The following is a 6,000-nucleotide window of genomic DNA, read 5'->3' on the forward strand; positions in this document are numbered from 1 at the left end:
TAATTTTAATAATAATTAATAATTATTAATTATATAAATATAAATAACAATTATATATATATAATAATACTAATAATTATAATAAATATATAATTATATATAATTATATAAATATTGATCAAATTTACATTAAAAATTATATTTATTTAATAAAATCTAAAATCTAAAACTATCTTATAATAATATAGTTTAAATTTGAAAATTTAGTCGGCATTATATTTACATTTGCGATGTTTGACTTTGCCTACCGAATTGTTTATCGATCGAGCAAAGGTTAAGTCAGTTTCGCTTCGAACGCCGTACCGACTACACGGATATAATTTCGATTCCATATATAATTCAAAATTGTGTTTCTCATTTAAAAATTTATTCGCTAGTATAAGAATAATAGTTTTTAGTAAATTTCATTCGTGAATATCGATGCATTTTTTTATTATATAAAAAAATTATTGTATCATATATTATCGATCAATGATAACCATATGTTTTTTAACATGAATGATTAATTTTTAACTTTTTAAATATATAACAAATACAATGATTATGATTTTTATATAAAAAGTATTTCGTTTATTTATTATTTATTTCGTAATTTAAAAATTATTCTATTGTATTTCGTATTTGATAATTATAAGTTTCGATTTTAATTTTTATTTTTATTGTTATTTTTCATTTAATTTTCGTTACTATTCTAATTTTAATTTTACATTTTTAATTAATTTTTTAATTGATTCGACATCTCATATTTTTTATATTTCAAATGTTTCAAAATTTGATATATTTTAAAAATTTTATTTTCATATTTTATTAGAATATTCTATTGTTATTTTATTAGAATCGTAAATATGAATTTTAATATCGAAATAAAATCGAAAATTTAACGTTTAAATATATTGTGTCAACCAATTAGAAGCGCCCTAGGAGAATCTGTGGCGCGTGGCATCATTCTTCTGTCGAAAATCATCGCGATAGGATGTATCGCCGATCGAATTTGCGTAACCTCGACTACGCAGTAAGTAATTTTATTCGTATATTATCATCAAATTTATAGATTATTATTAACTTTGTTTATTTAATAATCTGTTAGACGTTGTAACAATAAAGTTACTTTGTGTTTTTGTTTTCGATTATTTATTTGATTGTTGAGGTTACCGGTAACTTGTATTGTCTTTCAATCGAGAATTTCAGTTCAGTTATTACATTTTCACTTACTTTCACTTTTTATATTTTTTTCATTGTTTCTTTATTTATGATTTTTATTTCAGAATTATTTAGAATTTAGTTTAGATTATCGTTTGATTGCCGAAACGTCGAAGAAATATTACGATTTATTATCGATGATTTATCTGTACATCAGCTAACATTTTATTTTTTTCACATAAATAGACGTATTTAGAATAGATTTTTATTGTTTTTATTCATATTAAAACAAATATATAGTATTTAGTTAATCACAATCATATTATTTCGTCGTAAAATTAAATTATTAAACGATGTTACATGTGTTTACGATGTTACGATACATGTTTCTAAATACGTCTTTCTATTTTGTTTTGTTTATATATTTATCTTTCTTTCGTTTATGTTATACTTGAACCATTCGAAACCATTATTTATAATTAATTTTGGAAAATTGTATTTGCGTCGTACCATGCTCGATATATTTCGATTTGTCGAATATTATCGAGATCTGCATATCCTTCTTCTCAATTCGATAATCGAAATCGCGGCGCGAGATGTCATTATAGTTTCGATAATTGTAGTGCTTAGACGTGTCATTTTTCCTGTGCGAAATGTGTAATTTATCTGTGCTCTAGTATATAATTTATTGGTTAATATATGATTATTCGTTGTTGTTTATATATTTATTTAATACGTATTTCTTTCTATAAAAAAAATTCTTTAATAGTTGAATTATTCTTTTTTCTTTATTCGTTTATGTGACGGTTAGAATTGCAGCGTACGAACAAAGTAGCTCACATTATGACTTTCTAAAATGGAATTTGTGCTTGATTATTGTTTTATTTCAATATAATTGATGAATTCTATTCATTTTTAAATGTTTATTTGAAAATTTTAATTTTTTTATACAGGTTATTAACTGATTAAGTGTAACTTTGAAGGCGGGAAAAATTCCAATATGGACGCTATAGAGACGCAATAAAATTTGATATTTTGTGATCGCGCGCAATGCGATCGTTAGAGTTAATTTTTACTTCGTAATAGTGAATTATAATATTCTTTCATGAAAATAGAGTCAGTGTTTGTTCGCCGATTATAATTTAAACGAACGTGTTAATAGTTTTTTATTTATTATATATTTCTTTCTTTTTTAAATATTCGTTTCCATATATATTCGATTCAGTGTTTCGAAAAAAGAATAAAGCGATCATCCATCACGCGAAGAGGTTATTATCTTTATATTATTATATTTATCTTTATTAGAAATTTTTATTTATTATAATTTTTTTCAAATAATTAATACTGTATTTTTAATTATGACATTCTACGTTTTGTTATAGATATTTTACATTTTTTAATGACTACGCCAATATCGATGGCAACGTTCTTCGCATCTAATGGTGAGTCGCATGCATTTTTGTTCCTCTGGTCATTCAATCATGTTGTAGGATGAAAGATCCGAATCGACACGAATGACTAGTTGTATACGTAGATTTTTTGTACGAGCACAGTGACCGCGAGTATTATACTCGTGAATAGTAATATTTTGTATTTTTTCTGCATTTTATTTATTAGTTCAGGATAGGTCTTCTTGTGCATCGCGTTTTTGAATGTTAATTAATTTTGTAATAATAATACATTAATATAATATTTCTAAAATCATCATATTATTATCTTGAAAATTATTATTATAATTTATTCCTTTCGTTCAATAAATCTTATGTACAAGAAGACATTTCGCGATAGATAGATTTCAGAATCAAAGCAACGAATTTTAAATATTTTTGTATTTTTGTATTCGAATATATGCTTTGATTAAGGGATCGTCTAAGGATATTTTTATTAATATTTAATTTATACATCAGTTATTTTATTTTATTTATCGTTAAAAAATTTATATTCTTTTTTATAAAAATTTTCATTATTTAATATTAAATAATTAAAGAATATTAGATCGTTAGATACAAAATAGATGCATTAATATTTTTTTTAGCTTAGGATTTTCAGATTTAATCCTTTCCATGTTCATTGCCAAGATCTCTTTCACGTGCCCAGGTGCTACTTGAATGAGAAAAAGGCGATGGGCATGATGATCATAGTTCATAAGTTTATAATAATTTTTCAGCGATTGACGATTTGTTAGTGTATCGTGCACGACGTATTTTCCACATTATGTATGTGTGGTTAGGTTGTGGAATTGCGTCGTTTTTATTATTCCACTCATAATTATCAATCGAATTATTATTTATTTTATCTTTAAATTATTAAACGATAGTATCAAAATTTGGTATCCTTTGAAAGATATACATATTCTTTCGATTATAAATAAGAGAACAATTGAAATCGAGATTTTATCACGAATCACGCAATGATCGCTAGTCATCGTCAATCGATTTCAGAAAAATGGTACGTAAACTTAGAGTATGCGAGTCGTGTGCAAAGCTCGGGTGTCGGAGGCGTCTCGGGACGCTCTCTCTAGTGTAGGTTTTTTGCGCCCGGCTGTTATGTGTGAGAACCGTGGAGTGAATGTGTTGGAATGTTTGTTTTGCAATTTTTTAAATATAGCCCTAGGTAGGATAGGTAGTATACTTCTGGTGTGTCTGTTTAATTATAAGTAGGTAGGGCCGGGCAGATTGTCACGGTCTCTGATCGGGTAGGCGCGTTTTCGCGTGACAATCTGTTTCAGGAAATATAATTTGAAATATCGAGAATGAAGCTGAGACGAATGATCGTTAATGGTCATTTGTTTCTGGTTTTATTTATCGATTTTTCGAATTTCGCGATCGCGATCGCGAAGTAAATTTCGAAACGAACGTTGTGCTCGAGATTCACTTAGATTCCGTGATTTAGTTTTTTTTTTTTTGCGATTAGCGAATCTCGAGCCTAGATTTAAGTTTCAGCGGGCATTGCGCCCGAAGAAAGAAAACGAAGAGGCCCGACAAACTGTCGCGAAGAGGGCTGCAGCGAATGGTTTCTCATCTTTTGGATCTTGTTTCGGATTCAAAGAATGGGAAGCCATTGTTATTATTTTGTCACTGTGCTCGTTTTAGTAGCAATACGTAGTAAATGTTTTTGCATTGATTTGGCCAATTGCATGCTGGCCTATCGAATTTAATCATCGTGAACGTCGCGATTTTTGATTAGTGTTGCGATTGATTAATGACGGGTTGAGTTGCGTTTAACAAATTTCGTGTTTTTTTTTTAAATTATTTTATATTTATTGCGACTCGCGATTACGGGATGTGTAATATTTTTTCATAAATTTTTATTAAAATTTTAAAGATTAGTATTGCGATATTCATATATTATTTGGTATATTAATATTGAAAATGGAAAAAATATTGCACATTTATTCGGATATTGAATGGATGATTATATTTTGATAGCTTGGCTATCTTTTTTTTTTGTCTTTTTCTTTTCAGCATTTCAATCGAGGAAGCTTTAAGTGTTTCAAACACTGAATACTAGAGGGCGTAATATTTATCTTTTAAGGTCGGTAACTTAGAACATTTCACTTCTCTTGAAACTTGTATGTATAGGTCGGTATTACTTACGTAGGTATGGTAGCTCTTGACATTGCCAATAGTAGAGATCGTTGAAATTCTGTTTTATCGACTTTTGACAATAGTTGTCAAAAAGTTCGTTAGGAGCGCTAGTGTCGCACGGTAGATTGAATTGCAATTAAAAGTTGCCAAGATTATAGGTATTAAAACGATAATAAATATGTATAATGTTAGACGTAATTTTGACGACGTAAAATTACGCAATAATAAACCGTACAAAATCTTAATTATAACAGATAATAGTCGTTAAAAAATTCCCTCGAATACGATCCCTCTCTATTCGTTCGAAATATTTCTAACGTTTGGAATTTTTACATTTGAAAAGAATTCCGAAACTTTAACGGTCTCGTTTTAACGGCATCGATACGTTACGTTAATATCAGGGTGTAGACGCAGAAAGGGCGTTTTCTGTCGGATCGAGGGATGAGGTCGAGAACGATGATTCCTTCCTGATTCGGTCGTAAGGGGAAAGAAAAACGCATCGAGATCGATTGGAATTAAAAAGGAAGGAAAGAAGAAGACTGGAGAAGCAACAGGGAGAAAGGAGAGAGTAAGTAAGTTGGGCAGAGGAGGAGGGATGCGAAAAGGGAGGAGAGAGATCGAAAAGCAGGAGCGTAGGAGGAGGTTGAACGAAGAAGGAGGTTGGACGAAGAAAAGGGCAAAGATTTTGGCACCCCGCTGAGTCCCCTAATTGCCTCGCCATCCTTCCCTCGAAACGTCCAGCACGCCCTTGAACCCTCTCCTCGGTCCACTCTAACTCGGCCCTAAAAGCCTACCGAGACCCCGAACATCTCCGTTCCTCTCCTATCCCTTCGCGCTCCTCTTCGCGATCTTTCTCTCTCTCTCTCTCCTCGTCCACCACACCTTTCTCCTCAACCAGGACGCTGAATAAGCAACATCATCTATCACACTGCGCGAAACGATATATTTGTTTTCGCCGGACCTGTTTAATTATTTACATTCAGCCCCCAAGTGGAACCGTCCACTTTCTCGCTTCGCCCCTCCCGTCGCTTTTGTCCCGCGTCTTGTGGTACCGTTTCGTTTTCACTTTCTTTAAAAGAAAGAAACAAAAAACAAACAAAAAAAAAAATGGCTGCAGCTCTCCCTCTCCCTCTCCCTCTGCCCCGTTATCGCGACACCTCGCAATTTCTTTCACTCGAAGAATTCCTTCAGGATCTTGACTCTCGATCGAGCGCGTTTCGATGACGTGATCGTGTCGCTCGAAATTTCGCTCAAAAAAAAAAAAAAAAAAAAA

The sequence above is a fragment of the Apis laboriosa genome, unplaced genomic scaffold (genome assembly GCF_014066325.1).
Source record: "Apis laboriosa isolate Shangri-la unplaced genomic scaffold, ASM1406632v1 scaffold18_cov149, whole genome shotgun sequence".
Lineage (NCBI taxonomy): Eukaryota > Metazoa > Arthropoda > Insecta > Hymenoptera > Apidae > Apis > Apis laboriosa.